The following is a 17676-nucleotide window of genomic DNA, read 5'->3' as shown; positions in this document are numbered from 1 at the left end:
ATTATTAAAATGAAAAAGTGGAATAAAAAGTTGTAGGAAGGATCAGAAGAAGTCTGGCGCAAGTGGTTCAGTGGTTAGCACATCTAGTTAGCAAAGGAAAATCCCGGGTTCAGTTCTCTGATCACTCAAGACCAGTATTCCTTTTTTTTTTTTTTTTAGTGTGTTTGCCAAAAAGTAGACACTGAATATGTAAGTTAAATATACACTGGGTAGAAATAATGTGTAAATCTAGTGCTGGGACATGTGTGTGTGTGTGTGTGTGTGTGTGTGTGTGTGTGTGTGTGTGTGTGTGTGTGTGTGTGTGTGTGTGTATGCATAATAACTCGAACAATTTATCTCCCATTAAAACCCGTGGATTACTGCAAGGAGAATGCAAAACAGGCTCTGTCGAGCCAATAAAGCCAATTTAGCCACCATTGCATAATGTTTTCCACTGTACACTAGTGATGGTCTGAATGTATGTCTTTCAACATTCGTGATTGTGAATGCGAATATAAATTTTCAATATTCGCGAATAAGAATGCGAATATTATGTTTGATTACATAGAAAAATGAGTTATTCATATTTTTTGCATGAGTTAATTTTACTATAAGAGTTTAGTAATAAAAAAATAAATGAACCAATTCTAATCAATTTTCTATGTTATCAGGATGCATGGAAGAGAACCTAACTCTTAAATTCATCCCCCGGGGATGTCAGATGCGTCCTGGACGAACTTCGCGCATACCCGGAACACATCACGTCAGAAATGTGTTTCTCTCTCTCTCTCTCTCTCTCTCTCTCTCTCTCTCTCTCTCTCTCTCTCTCTCTCAAGATTTAGAGCATTTTTTCTGGTTATGAGCTAAAAATCTGGAGATTTAATGAGAAAATCTGACAATCAGTCATTAGGAAAAAAAATCTGGATGAATCCAGACTTTTCTGGGAATCTGGCAACAATGAAAGACACAGCAAGCAGCCTTAGCTGGCCTGGCACAGCTGCTTGGTTGGCAACACTAGCCTAGGAAACTCATTCAACTCATGTTTGTAACTATTTGACTTTTTATAAACTTTTATAAAGTTACATTATTCATATAGATAGATAGATAGACATCATTGATAGACATTATTAATTATTAATACTTGCAAAATATTTGCATGACATGTGAATGGAAATGCGGATATAAAAAAAAATAGTAGAATATTTGCGAATGCGAATGCGGATATTCGGACCATCATCAATGTACACCATCATCATAGAAATGGTATTACATGCCTACCCATGAAATATTATTGCCCAATTAAATTGCAGGGTTCCTTGCTACGTCAGTACTGACATGTAGACAGGTCAGATGCTAATCAATGGCAGATGAACACTACTGGGCTTTATTTCTTCTAAGCACAGCAGACGTACACTTGCAGAACAGTGACTTTTCTCTTCTACGTTAACTCTGTCCCTTTTTTTTTTTTTTTTTATAATGTGTCCGACTCTCGGCATAGGCTTCACAGCCTGCTATTAAGGCCCAGCAGTCCTCCTACATACCATACACCTCTACATGTCACCACTTCGGCGCTAACACCCACCGTCCATATTGAATACATGCTAGGGCTGTCACATACAGGACTGGTGCATTGGTATTAGCGGGGGTATTTTTGCGACATGTCGGCGGGTCTTCTGGTAGATCAGTAAAGCCTGATTTAATGAAATTCAAATCCTTAAACTGTTCCCTGCCCCAGCCGGGATTCGAACCTGGGTCCGTTAGGACTGCAGGCCATCTCTCTACCAATTGAGCCACCGCCTCCCTGCACTCACTACTACTAATTCACTGGCTGACTAACTCGAACTTGCTCACTTTCTTTTAAACTACTCTATTTTCCACTGATTACTCTCACACTCTGACCCATTGACTGTTCACTGACGAAAACATAACTCACTCCGTGTGTCACAGTGGCTAGCTGACTAAAACTCCTCTGTCTGGCACACTCTTGGCTCACTCTCTCTGGCACAGTGCCCAAACTGAATTAACTGATTAGGTGGCAGGACGGTCTTTAAATACTCCCCCCCACCCGCCTCCCCCCTCTTCCAGGCGCAGTCCAAAATATTTTAGTAAAGAACTGGCATTTTCTGACACAGTAATGCACATTCTAGATCAAAGGAGTGAACTCACATTTTCTCACATACTAATACACTTGACCTAACAATATACAATAACAATAATGCCTGAAACGAGTTGAGAACCACTGTTCTAAGCTGTACATCTAACCCCATCCACCCGTACGCTGATGATTCCACCCTTCACCTTTCTATACGGTTCCCTCAACGTCCATCTCAGCAGTTACTTCAACAAACAAGGGATGAGGCTATGGCACACCTAATGTCTGACTTGGATCATATCTCTGACTGGGGTAAAAATAATTTTGTTGTTTTTAATGCATCATAAACTCTGTTTTTACACCTATCAAACTGACACAATCTTCCACAGGAGTACTCTTTAAGGTTTGACAATATCTATCTCAATCCTGCATCATCCTTGAACATGCTTGGGGTTTCATTCACTCGGGACTTATCTTGGAAAAATCATATTGCATCTCTTTTAAAATCTGCTTCCAAAAGATTAGGTGTGCTAAGGCGACTCCATACCTTCTTTACCCCTGCGCAGTTGTTGGCTTTATACACGGGTTTTATTCGTCCCTGTTTAGAGTACAGTTCTCATGTGTGGGAAGGCTCCACCCAAACAGCTCTTCTCAGTAGGGTGGAGTCAAAGGCTTTTCGTCTCATCAACTCTCCTCCTCTTACTGGCTCCCTTCAACCTCTATCTCTTCGCCGCACTGTTGCATCTTTATCTCTTTTCTGTCGCAACTTCAATGGTCGCTGCTCCTCTGAACTGTCTGTTTGTATCCCTCCACCTCTATAACAGGTGCGTAGCACCCGTCTAGGAACAAATTCTTGTCCCTTTTCTGTCCAGTTCTCTAATGCAAGAATTAACCGGAACTCCCAGTCTTTCATTTATGCAACAGGTCACCTCTGAAACTGTCTCCCTCTGTCAGTATTTCCTACTTCCTATGATCTCCAGTCTTTTAAACGCAGTGTGTCCAGGCATCTCGAAGTGAACGGATCTTGAATTATGTTCTCTTTTGTATTGTTTTTGTTTTTTCTTGGAAGGAACGGTTTGCGGGCTCCTGGCCTTTGGTTCCTTCTTTCTTGCATTAAAAAATGTGTGTGTGTGGGTGAGTAATTTGTTGAGTGTGTCGTCCTGTCTCTGCAACCCCCTAGGGGAAAAAAAATAAAAAACCTAGTATAGATATATAGATAGGTCTAGGAGTGCCTGATCATGGGAGTTTTACTTCCCTTCTTGAGCAGCGGTGCCAATGATTAGGTGTTAGACCTGGATCCAGTTATTTCAAACTTGTCATTTAACAAATTTGTATCTATTCCCTCCTGTTTTTTTCTAGCTGGTGATTATGCGTTTCAAACGAGTGATTCTTTTGTGTGTTCTGTTCTGGTTAATAGTAAACAACACCAGTCAGTTTAGAAAAGAAAATAATGTTGTTGATGGAGGAGCTATGGAACTCGTCCTTCTCGATAAATCTATCCTAAACTGAATGCTCGGGCTTTTAAATAGCGACAGTAAAGTGGAAAAATATGTTGTCGGTTTGAAAGAATATAAATGTGGTCCAAGATAACAGTGAAATTAGTCCAGATTGTACTGGCGGTGCTCCAACAGGAAATGCGTTTGGAATAATGATGAGCTTCACGCAGGTATAATACCGTAGTGGACATATACCTGGCAGGCCTTGGCATCGTGTGGTTGAGATGATGACAGTGGTCCACTGTGGGTGTTGTGATGAACGTGAGGTAATGTGCCTGTGATTGTGACTGTTGTACAATGTGACTGTATTATAAATAGAGAGAGAGAGAGAGAGAGAGAGAGAGAGAGAGAGAGAGAGAGAGAGAGAGAGAGAATTATATACAGTACATACATCAAGGGTATTGAAAACTTAACACTTAGATTTTAATTTCAATTAGATCATAATGATCTGATTATTGTGAGACTATAACAATGTGTTCTGATATGTTTCCAAGGCGTTCGATATAAATATCATAAGGTTCAATCCCCTACATAGAAAATACATGTAATGACATGCTCAGATAAAGTGCCATTCTCAGCCACTACTACCTGAATGTGGCGCTAACGAGAAGCCTACACATGCAGGCCCTGTGCACCCTGCAGCTGAGGCTTCCACCACGGAGCCAAATCTCCTCTAATTTCCGTGCACCTCGAAGTGGTAAGGACCCTGTCCAACCCTGGTGAGGCACTGTCTACTGTTTTAGGAGCTGCCCCGGCCTACTGTAGTTATCCTCTTCTTATGTTCTCATGACTGTGACTGACGGGTCAGCTCGGCCAGGTATGTATCTATCTATTGCCAGACGCCTTAATCCTGTAAGGGGTGGCCACAAACAAATCGCCTCCATGTCGCCCTGTCCCCCGCCATTTGACTGCCCTGCTCCCAGCTCACATCCCCCTCTCTCATGATGATGATAATTATGATGATGATGATTGATGATTGATGATGATGATGATGATGAAGTTGATGATGATGATGATGAATTAGCAAGAGATGAAGAAGAGGAAGAAAGAATAATATGAAGAAGGAGAACAAAACAGAGATTTTAATAGCGAGTTAGTGGCCATGTACCGTGTAGTCCTTTTCTGCCTCTCTATGTACATCTCTCTGTGTATCAGATGCTGGGGAGGGACGTCTTCACCCGGTGGCATCGGTAAGGCCAGGCTGTGGGACTGCCTGGTTGTACAAATGTCCTTCAGTCTCCTCCGTATTCCCAGACAGGAGGATGGTGGACTGCGGAAGAAAGGTAACTTCGGCCTGTAAACTCCCGGGTTCACGTTCAGATGAGCCTGGGGCTGGATCTGACTGTATCTATCTGTCTATCTGTCTATCTATCTATCTATCTGTCTGTCTGTCTGTATCTACAGCTGTCTATATCTGTATCTACAGCTGTCTATATCTGTATCTGTCTATCTGTCTGTTTGTCTGGCAGTCTATACACTTATCTATTTAGCTATCTATTTACACGTATCCATCTATCTATTTGTCTATCTAATTATAGACTATTTTATCTGATCTGAGAAGAGACGAGCCTTAAGCTTTTGAAAGCTGGCAGTTCGTTGGTTGTCTGAGTGCATTCATTATTAATGACATTTTAAATTATTATTATTATATGGGTTTCAATAACCGTTAGATGACAAGATTGCCCAAATAATATTTTATATATAGTTATTTTCATAGATTAATTTAAAACGGGGCCTTTCGAAGTTTATAAGATGGCCTAGATACGTGTGAAATTTTGAATTCTCGGAACAATATAAAACACGTCCATGTAAAGTTTTACGAATACCTTGATTCCCCTCCCCCTCATGTTGAGGCAAATTAAGAAAAACTGTCATTACTGCGACATTATATAAAATCTAATCCAGTAAAACATCGGAATTCCAATGAAAACTGACTGGTAAACAGGGATGAAGAAGCTATAGTTCGCCGTCACTTTTAAATATCCCGCAGCCCATACCTGTCACAGCTCTGTTGTATGTTGTCAACAGATTTTCGAAACTAAAAAGATAGAAAACTTTACTGATGATGCGAAGGTAGAAAGAGAAATGCAAACTGAGGCGACAGCAAAATACTCTCAAGTAAATCTGAATATTCGTCTGCTTAGTCAAGTGGGACATCCCATGAACGGCCTACCCTCGCCCCCCCCCCGTCCACCTAAGTTAGGTGACTTAACTATCTATTGCCTGACGCCTCAATCCCGTAAGGGGTGGCCACAAACTAATCGCCTCCATGTAGCCCTGTCCAAGCCATTTCACTGGCTTGTTCCAAGCTCACACACCCCTCTCTTATATACCTCTCCACTCCATCCCCTCATCTCATCCTCGGCCTCCCCCTACCTCTCCCCCTCTCCACCTCACTCGCATACACTCTCCTCGTTAGTCCCTGGCTCTCCATCCTCTCCCCATGGCCAAACCGCCTCAACGTATTCTTCCTAACGCTTTCCATCACATCCACATCCACGCCACAATTCTCCTTCACTTCCTAATTTGTCAACCTGTCTATCCACGTAATTCCGCATGCTCCCCTCAAATAACTCATTTCCATTGCACTCTCACTTGACTTGTGTCCGTTCAACAAGGTTCAAGCTTCACCTTCATTCGTTAGGGTTGGTATCACAATACTGTCATGCAGTGGCTTTTTTACTTCACTGCTTTCAAAGAAACAGCAACCTTTCTTCCCTGCTGTACCATTTCAAGCACTTTCCCCTCTAAACATCCATCCTTACTCATCACACTACCCAGGTACTTAAACACACATTTTCCATTTCCTCCTCATCCAGCCTCACTGTACATTCAGTGGTTTCGTTTCTCTCGAAGACCATAACTTTACTCTTCCCTACATTCACCTTTATATTCCGTTTCTTACACACTCTCCCAGACTCATTCGTCAAGCCTTGCAGTTCCCTTCGTCTTCACGTAACAATACAGTATCATCTGCAAACAACAGTACAGGGGGTTTCCAGACACTGCCCTCTCTCATTAGGGTCGCTTTAACATACACTGCCCTTCCTTGTACCTCTTATAACCCCATCCATATACAGATCCAACAACCATGGGGACATGACATATACCTGTTTCAGTCCAACATTCAAATAGAAAAATTCACTCAGTTCACTTTCCACACGCATTGCAGCCTTAGTCCCCTCACACATACTCTTCAAGGTATTCAACAACTTCCCATTTACTCCATATATTCTTAACACTTTCCAAATCCTTTGTCTATCCACCCTGTCTTATGCTTTCTCCAAATCCATGATGGTTACATACAACTTCTTTCCCGTCTTTAGGACCTTTTCCGCTAAAGACCTAACAATGATTATCTTACCTACACCTCTTTCCTTCCTAACACCTTCTTCTTCTTCAACTAATTTGTCTCTTATTTCCCTAACTCTGTCAATTTCGTATCCTGCCATATACTTCTCCTATTACACTAAGAAGACAAATGTCCCTAGGATTACCACACACTACTTTTTCCCTTTTTCCTTCATACTGGGGAATAGTTTTACCTGATTTTCAATCTTCCGGGACTCGACCTTCCTCCCAGGCCAATCTGCACATCTTTCACATTCATTCTACTACTATCTCTCCCCCATTCTTCAGCTTCTCACCACACACTTCATCAATTCCTAGGGCTTTCTCCATTTTGACTTTCTTCATTACTTCCACTACCTCCATCCTACTGATTTCTTCCTCTCTTCTCACCTCCCTCCTCCTCCCAGCCATTCTCCAGCCATTCCCCAGCCACTTATCCTCGCATTACTTTCATTCTCTGTTCAACAGTTCCTTAAAGTGTTCTCTCTATCTGCTCACTTTTTCTCCCTTTTCCACTAGCAATCTACCATTTTTATCTTTCACTTCCCAACTTACTTCTTTATCACCTTGTCTAACTGTTTGTACCTCATTCCAGAACATTTTCCTACATTCCCTCCATTTTTACTCTCAAATTCCTTCCTAATTAGTCATCCACTCACTTTTTACTCTCGCTTACTAAACTTTTCACCTCTCTCTTCCTCTCTCTATATAACTCTCTCTTCTGTCTCTAAACTTCGTCCCCTGCATATCATTCATCAAAAGTCAGGGAATGTGTTACATTTGATTGCAGTTTTGATGTTATGATGTGGCAGGGGTAAACCAGTTCTGCTGTCGGGCCTTGCTGCGGATGTCACTGATTGCATTGCCCAGTTGACCCTTGTGCGGTGTGGTGCGGTGAGGATCTGTCCGTTCTCCCCTTTGGGGCTAAGATGCGAATGAATGTGTTTGAATGGATGAGTAAATGGAGAGTGAGTCGTCCTGTCTCGGCTACCTCCCTTTCCTTGGGGGAAGCAGCCTAGGTATATAGATAGATAGATAGATGTTTTACAAACATCGTATTAATGACATAATTTACCTTGATTTGCCTGAACATGAGAAAAAAAAAATCAAGGCACGCGTAAAACTTTACCTGGACGTGTTTTGGTTTGTTCCGAGAATTCAAAACTTTACACTTATCTGTTCCGTCTGATAAAATTAGTAAGGCCCCATTTTTAAATTAATCTATGCAGATAACTGTATATAATATTTTATTTAGGCAATCTCATCATGAAACGATTAGTGAAATTAATAATATAAAAATAATTTAAAATTCGTCGTTAATAACGAATGCACTCGGACAACCAGTCAACTGCTGACTTCAAAAGCTTAATGCTCGTCTCCTCTCAAATCAGACTAACTAAGCTATAACCAAAATATCAGTGAAATACCGTTCATGTAAACACAAACATGTGCGGTGTGATATCGGAATTGCTGTAACACGAGAGCATTTCTCGCATTATACGAGTATTTAAATATGATAAAAACTGCATAATGCATATGCCTCAGCACTGAAAGTTGTAAAGTGCCTAAACTAATCAGTTCTTAATTTTTGTTGGTAAGCTTTTCTTGGGAAGTCTGAATACCTGAATAGCTGATTAGCTTTAGTGAGGCAGAAAGGTTTTTGAGTCTGGTTGAAAGCTCATCAAGGTTTTTTGTTGGCTTGTAAGTTTGTGGTGCATCATTAATGTTCACGGTGATATTTTTATCAGGTCCTCTTTCACACTAAAATATCTGAAGTTCGCTGGAAAAAATTCCCACGCGCTTTTTTCCATCCTTTTAGTCCATTGTTGCAGCTTCCTCTTTTATATTTGCAATATGAATGCTGGTTCGTTATATATATATAGATAGATAGATAGATAGATAGATGGATTGATAGATAGATAGATTGACTGACTGATTGATTGACTGATATATAGATAGATAGATAGATAGACTGATATATGATTGATTGATATATAGATAGATAGATAGATAGACTGATATATGATTGATTGATATATAGATAGATAGATAGATAGACTGATATATATATATATATATATATATATATATATATATATATATATATGGCCAGACGCCTCAATCCCGTTTCGGGTGGCCACAAACAAATCGCCTCCAAGTCGTGTGTGTGTGTGTGTATATATATATATATATATATATATATATATATATATATATATATATATATACACACACACACACGATGCTTGTCCAGAAAGTATTCAACCCTAGGCTCAAAATAAATAGTTAAACGGTTGAGTTACGGCACTAATCCCCCTCAAAGTAGGCCCTTTCTGTCTTGGCACACGTAGCCCACAGTTCTTTTCAATGCCTGAAACATTTTCAGATGCAGTTTTCGGTATCTCCTGCAGGTGCCTCGTCGCATTCGTCATGATCTCTTTTCTCGTCTCAAATCGTAAACCCCTTCACCGGGTTTTGAGCTTGGGAAATAACCAAAAGTTGCATGGAGCCACGTCTGGTGAGCAGGGAGCCTGCGGTACCTGCAGGATGTGCTTGGCCAAAAATTCCCGAATCAGTCGTGACGAATGGGCGGGATCGTGGTCATGGTGTGGCTTCCAACTTGCCGCTTTCTGAGGTCTGATGTCCACCGCCGAACTGCGTCAAGAAGACGACAGTGAGATGTTTGTTGACAGTCTGACTGGTACGTATTCGTGATGCACAACATAATGGTAGTCGAGAAAAAAGTCATATATATAACTGATTTACTTATTTTTTTATTTATATCCTCCAATTTGAAATATTTTCAGTTCAACTTTCCATGATGCGTTAACGATGTGTCCTTCATCACTCTAACTTTACAGATAACAAATTAAATATGTTTTGTTTCAACGAAATATCAATAAACACACTCGTTCACGATACTGTGGTTGGAAATCTTCGTGTACATGTACCGTTTGTGTGTGTGTGTGTGTGTGTGTGTGTGTGTGTGTGTGTGTGTGTGTGTGTGTGTGTGTGTGTGTGTGTGTGTGTGTTGCCCTATATCATATTTATGGATGGATATTCTGGCATTCCACGGGTATGCATTCGACTTTTCCAGATTTATTTTTTTTTAAATCTAAAGCACACTGCAAATGGTCCATGATCCTTAAAGCCCGGGGTGTTGGCACTGAGCCCTTCCTGCATGCGTTTTATTCTGTCCAACAAGGAGAGTATGTTTTCACTCCTGTTTGTTTGTTTGTTTGTCTGTTAGCAAGCTTCCTCAACAACTAAAAGAGAAATAAGGACCACATTTGCTGGGTAGATAGCCCATGTCCCAAGAAACAATCGACCCGTGGATTGCGAGCCACAGCTCAGGCTGTGCTAACCTTCCAGTGGCCATGCATCACTGCTCACTACTCCACCCCTACGCAAACTTAAGCATGGAGCTACGCAAAGACGGAGAGAGAGAGAGTTTTGTTTGTTTGTTTTTCACCAGATGATGCCCTGGACGTTTATCTTCAAGTTTATAACAAACAAAAACTTTTTTTTTTGTCATTTTTTCACGACTCCATCCCTATGCAAACTTACGCATGGCGCTACACAAAGACGGAGAGATTATTATTTTTTTTTTTCACTAGATGACGCCCGGCATGTTTATCTTTAAGTTTATAATAAACAAAATATATATATATATTTTTTCGTCTGTTGTGCACCACGGGGTGGGATAAAAAAAAAAAAGTAAGTGCACAATCCACGGGTTAGGCTTTGGGAGCGAAGCAGATCGTATTACAGATTCTGGGTCCGGAAAACACTTTTTGCGAAACCTTAATTCAGTGATGAGAAACCCTAATCCATTATGAAGAGTGGTTTGGAAATTACGTTGCCCATGTGTGAGAGACGCGCTCCATTGAGTGCCCCTCTTGTTTGTTAGTTTGTTTGTCTGTCATCAGAATTACTCAAAAACTAAGTGAGACCTTTTGACCACATTCGGTGGATAAATAGCCCACGTCCCAGGGAACAATCAATCAACTTTTAGGACCAAAGTTTATTAGTTTGGCTGTTAGCAGGATTACCCAAAAACTGAGAGATTTGGACCACATCTGGTGGGTAGATAGCCTATGTCCCAGTGAACAATCGCTTAACTTTTGGGACCAATCCGGCTCGTATTACAGATTCTGGGTCCGGAAAACACTTTTAGCGAAACCCTAATGAATGATGACAAACCGAAACCCATTATGAAGAGTGGTTTGGAAATTAGGCTACGTTGCCTTTATCGGAGAGATGCGCTCCACTGAGTGCCCCCCCCCTTTTTTTTTTTTTAGTAACCTGTTTTCATTCAGTCATAGCTCTATAACTACAGCACGTAGAACCTACAAGATCATAATACTCACCAGTCCTTCTTTTCACGTGTCCCCGGGTCTCTAGGTGGAGGCTTTGTGGATGAAGATGATGTATGGAGGCAATATCCGTCTGTACGAACGGGCAAGTCAGTGATTAAGGCTTGCATGCTGCCTGTCTGCCTTGCTCAAATGATGGTTCCCCTCTTGCTGCTTTCACCACCCCTTGCCCCATTTGACCTTGACACACCTCTCCACTGGCCCTTGCCACAACCTCATGAAGGAATCATCACCCTTTGTACGTGTGGCAAAGACAGAAAAGTATTTCCAAGCTTTATTACACATTATTTGCACGGAATGATCCCTTTCCCTTTCCAGTGAGTTACCCATGCTATCAGTTTCATTTCTTACACTAGTAGTTTTCCTTACTTTCTAAAGCATATATTTAGCTAAGCTACTTTTCAATGGGCTTATAACAAATATATAAAATACTGATTATTGCAACTCCTATTTTACCTGTACTACAAGGTCAGTTTTGCTGTCACGTGATCTCATTTTCTTATAAATGTTGTTTTCCTTATATCCTAAATTTATGTGTAGAATAGTCATTAAGTTGGCTAAGTTCGTACAGCACTACAGGAACTGCACAAGATTATTACTAATTTACTACCACACGAAATCAGTTTGCTCGTATATTGAACTATATTGCCGTAACACAATACAAAACCAGTGTACAGTACTTACACCAAAAGATCACATTCACTTTTCGCTCCAACGTTTATTTTCAGTACCATATATTACAAAACCACTGTATAGTTTTGGTCATATCACTTACTTTCAGTACTGTATGTTTCCATGTCTTCTAAAATTTACGTATATATATATATATATATATATATATATATATATATATATATATATATATATATATATATATATATATATATATATATATATATATATATATGTATATATATATATATTTCTTTTACATTCATACTTCACTTAACGAATATGTCCTTAGTTTTGTAAACATTCATTCTCTACACTGAAGCTTTCCACATTTATATATGCCATATACTTTCCCCTTATTTTTATATACAATTACACTATATATGTTTCACTTTCTCACACACCTGCAGAATGTCAGACTGTGATGATGAGGATGGTGATGATGCGTAAGCACCGCAAAGACGATGGGAAGGAGAATGGGGAGCCGTATAGGGTGGCCAAGGGGAATCCGTTACATTCCATGTAATAACATCCACTCTTTGACGTCGTCTGTCCACTCATCAATGGCGATATTGTCATTTTTAGAATTCTGCCTATCGAACTATCACTCAACCTCTTTCCTGCACGAACGGGAGGCAAGCCAGAGATGGTGCTGGCTGCAGCGGGAATTTTTTTTTTTTTTTTTTTTTATGAGGAAGAAGGAACCAAAGGCAAGGAGTCCGTAATTATTGTTCCCTCCAAGAGAAAAACAAAATACAAGAGACAGCCAAATTCAAGATCCGATCATTTCGAGATGCCTGGACACACTGCGTTTGAAAAACTGGAGGTCATAGGAAGCAGGGAATACAGACAGAGGGAGACAGTTCCATAGTTGACCCGTTGCATAAATGAAGGACTGGGAGTAACGGTTAACTCTTGCATTAGAGAGTTGGACAGAAAAGAGATGAGAGTTTGCTGCTAGACGGGTGCTACGCGCCCGTTGTTGAGGTGGAAGAATGCATGCAGACAGTTCAGAGGAGCAGTGACCATCAAAGTAGCGATAGAAAAGAGATAAAGATGCAACAGTGCGACGAAGAGACAGAGGTTGAAGGATGTCAGTAAGAGGAGGAGAGTTAATGAGACGAAAAACCTTTGACTCCACTAAATGGAACCAGAAATCGTCGATAGCATCCATCCCGATTCTCCTGGAAAACTGGCAGTGCAGCTCACCTGCCTTCTATATGCCTACGTCATGCTCTGCATACCACTGAAAATGGGTAAGACTTCAAACTGGAGGAAATGCCAAGCGCCTATGCCCATCATCCAAGCAACCTCAAACACCAGTTATATGGTTTTATGATGACTACAGAGTCTGACACTGGGGTTTTAAGGGTTAACAACTTCAGTTTATAGAGTTTCTTGATAATTCTCTTGCCGTGTCTGCCTGATGCTCTGCGCAATGGCTATTCTGGCATGATACAGGGACTCGATCCCTCCCCCCATTTTTTTTCCTTTGCATATAGCACCTTCCAACTGGCCTTTGATAACCCTGCCTTTGTAATTTGTCGATATCTCTTGTTGTCTTTCCATGAAGCTCTGCCTAAAGTTAACAGTGCAGACAAACAACCAAACAGGCAGACAACAAAAAGACAAACACAATCTTAGGATGAGTGACTAAGACGAAAGAATGTACAATACTGTACGAAAGTAATGTTTTGTTTTGTTTTTCTCCTTTGTGTCACATTAACTGCTATTCCTGCAGGGTGCAAGTCTGCGGTCGACGTTTCCGAGAAATTGGGGGGGCCTGTAGCACACTCCAGTGGGTCTCTATCAAGTTTTGATTTTAGAGTTTGCTGATTTAATCTCCTACATTCTGGACATGATGGCCTGCAGGTATGCGGTCGAATTTTCCTGATTTTATTTTTTTCTTTCCTCCTCCCCTATTTTTTTCCGGGGAGGTGGGGGGGCGGGGGGACGGAGCCAATGCACACTCCGAAGTATTCTTAACCCCTTAACTGTGGGGGGACACTTTCGTGTTGCTTGGGAGCAAGGGATCATACCGCAGGGCATCACTTTTGTGATTCTGTGTTATTTTGAATTCATCCAGGCTTTCAAGTGGTGGCTTGTATCATCTATCAGTACTGCCAATGTCCGACACTAGTCAGTACTCCTATTCTCATCTGAACTCCCATCCATTGTTGACAATTTAGCCATTTCTATCCGTTCTTGACTCCCCTCCCTACCTCCCCTCCATTACCCTCTCCTCTTGCCTGCCCAGCCGTGCTACGCTAAGTAAGTCTTCCCTGGAATTTTTTACTGATTTCATCCATTGAAATAAGCCCTATGCCCTATTCTTATACCAAATAATATATACAAGAAAGAAATAAGGTAAGTGAGAGTGCCATACACCTAGAATTGGCTAATTATCACCTGATGACACCTCACGTGCACTCGTTCACTAATTTTCGCTGTTTATTTCCCCTTGAAATATGCCGTATAATCTATTTTCGTAATAAAAATATATATAAGAAAGGAAGGGACAAGCCTAATTGATATTTACATTCACCTGGAACTACCTAATTATTACAGGCCCCCACACTGTATTTTTTTTTTTTTAATGCGAGGAAGAAGGAACCAAAGGCCATGAGCCTGCAGTAAACAGTTCCCTCCAAGAGAAAAACAAAATACAATAGAGAGCCAAATTCAAGATCCGATCATTTTGAGATGCCTGGACACACTACGTTTGAAAGACTGGAGATCATAGGCAGCAGGAAAGACAGACAGAGGGAGACAGTTCCAGAGCTGACCTGTTGCATAAATGAAAGACTGGGAGTAACGGTTAACTCTTGCATTAGAGAGTTGGACAGAAAAGGGATGAGAGTTTGCTGCCAGACGGGTGCTACGCGCCCGTCGTAGAGGTGGAGGAATGCAAGCAGATAGTTCAGAGGAGCAGTGACCATTAAAGTAGCGACAGAAAAGAGATAAAGATGTAACAGTGCGGCGAAGAGACAGAGGTTGAAGGGAGTCAGTAAGAGGAGGAAGAGGAGGAGTGTTAATGAGACGAAAAGCCTTTGACTCCACCCTATTGAGAAGAGCTGTATGTGGGGAGCCTCCCCACACATGAGAGTTGTACTCCACACAGGGGCGGATAAAACCCCTGTATCGAGTCAACAATTGTGCAGGGGTAAAGAAAGAGCGGAATCAGCTTAGCACACCCAATCTCTTGGAAGCAGATTTTACAAGAGATGTAATATGATCTTTCCAAGATAAGTCCCGCGTAAATGAAACCCCAAGCATGTTCAAGGATGATGCAGGATTAAGCTGAATATTATTAAACATTAGTGGGTATACCTGTGGAAGATTTTGTCGGGTTGATAGGTGTAAGAACTGAGTCTTAGATGCATTAAAGACAACCATATTATTTTTACCCCAGTCAGAGATATGAGCCAAGTCAGACATTAGGTGTGCCATAGCCTCATCCCTTGTTTCTTGAAGTAACTGTTGAGATGGGCGTTGCGGGAACCGAATGGAAAGGTGAAGGGTGGAGTCATCAGCGTATGAGTGGATAGGGTTAGATGTACAGCTTAGAAGATCATTGATGAATAAAAGGAAGAGAGTTGGTGATAGGACAGAACCCTGAGGAACACCACTGTTGATAGATCTAGGAGAAGAACGATGGCCGTCTACAACAGCGGCTATAGAACGACCAGAAAGGAAGCTAGCGATGAAGGCACAGATAGAAGGATAGAAACCGTAGGAGGGCAGTTTGGAAATTAAAGATTTATGCCAGACTCGATCGAAAGCCTTTGAGATGTCAAGTGCAATGGCAAAGCTTTCGCCAAAGTCCCGAAAGGAGGATGACCAGGAGTCTGAAAGGTAGGTGAGAAGATCGCCAGTGGAGCGTCCCTGACGGAACCCATACTGATGATCGGAAAGAAGGTTGTGATAGGAAAGATGCCTTAAAATTTTTCTATTAAGAATTGACTCGAAAACTTTTGAAATACAGGACGTTAAAGCAATTGGACGATAGTTGGAGGGTTGGGAGTGGTCACCCTTCTTTGGGACTGGCTGAATGAGAGCAAACTTCCAGCAAGAAGGAAAGGTACAAGTTGACAAAGGCGAAATAGTTTGCCTAGGCAGGGTGTAAGCACAGAAGCACAGTTCTTGAGAACAACAGGAGGGACCCCATCAGGCCCATATGCCTTGTTAGTACTGAGGCCAGTGATGGCAGAAAATACATCAACTGAAGAAATTTTAATGTCAGCCATGAGGAAGTCAGAGGGGGGAATTGATGGAGGAACAGCACCGGAATCGTCTAAGGTGGAATTGGAGGAGAAAGTCTGTGCGAAGAGATATGCTTTATCAGTAGAAGAAATAGCTACAGAACCATCAGAGTAGAAAAGAGGAGGGAAGGATGATGAGGTAAAGTTGTTAGAAAGATTTTTGGCAAGGTGCCAGAAGGAGCGGGAAGAATTCGAGTTGGAGAGTTGAGAGCATTTAGTATGGATGATATTATTTTTAGCAAAGCGAAGAACAGACTTAGCACGATTCCGGGCAGAAACATAAAGATTATGTGATTCAGGGGTGGGTTGGCTCCGGCACCTTTTGTAGGCCTTCTCCTTGTTGCGGACAGCATTAGAACAAGTGTGATTAAACCAAGGCTTTCTTGCGTTAGTCAAAGGATATGAGAAAGGAATGTATGCTTCCATGCCCGAGAGAATAACCTCCGTAATGCTAAGTTAATCTTCCCTTGAATTTTCCACTGATTTCATCCATTGAAATAAGCCCTATGCCTTATTCTTATACCAAATAATATATAAAAAAAAATAAGGTAATTGATAGTACCATACACCTGGAATTGGCTAATTATTACCTGACAACACCTCACGTGCACTCGTTCACTAATTTTCGGTTTATTTCCTCTTGATATATGCCGTATAATCTATTCTCATAATAAATATACATATAAGGAGGGAAGGGAGAAGCCTAAGTGATATTTACATTCACCTGGAACTACCTAATTTATTATGTATTGTCTTGGTTTCTTGCCAATCATTTCATTGCTGTATATTAGCAGGGCTCACAAGGCTGAAGTTGGCAGTATTGCACTCACCCTAGCCAGGCGGCAGGAGGCCACCACTATCATTTTAATGTCGTCTTTCAAGGTGAAAGTACCTCGGATTCGCGCCTGTAAAATTCCGCTGCTTTTTAGCCCCATGCGAAGAGACCTGTGACCTCTACCCCCTACTAAACCTCGTGTGGAAAGAGGTAAAGGGCTGACAAATGATAAAGAGTGACTACGATCTTTCTGTGAGTAAAACAGTGCAAGTGGAAATGTAAATAATGTGTAAACAATGTGTAAACAGCAAGTGAAAGCAATGAATGTAAATATAAGTGAACAGTGGAAAATAGTTTTATAAGTTACTGCAAGTGACATTGCCTAACACAGTGTAAATAAAATAGAAATGTAAATAATGTAAATAAAATAGAGAATGTAAATAGAAATGTAAATGAGTAGTATTATCAGCATACGAGTATGTATACTAGAAGTAATGAAAGTGAAAGTTTCACTCTAGCATGTATGAATACTATGAGTTATGAGAGTGAAGGTGAAAGTGACATTCACTCTCAACGCTAGTATACAGGACGAGAAAGTGAATGCTACGTATTTTACTGAAAGAGAAATTGAATGCCTACAGTGACAATAAACTACTATTACTGAAGGAAACTT

Source organism: Coenobita brevimanus, chromosome 55 (genome assembly GCF_032717465.1).
Source record: "Coenobita brevimanus isolate Jiangsu-jjx chromosome 55, ASM3271746v2, whole genome shotgun sequence".
In the NCBI taxonomy this organism is placed as follows: domain Eukaryota; kingdom Metazoa; phylum Arthropoda; class Malacostraca; order Decapoda; family Coenobitidae; genus Coenobita; species Coenobita brevimanus.
The sequence above is the reverse complement of the archived record's forward strand: the minus strand, read 5'-3'. Positions refer to the sequence as shown.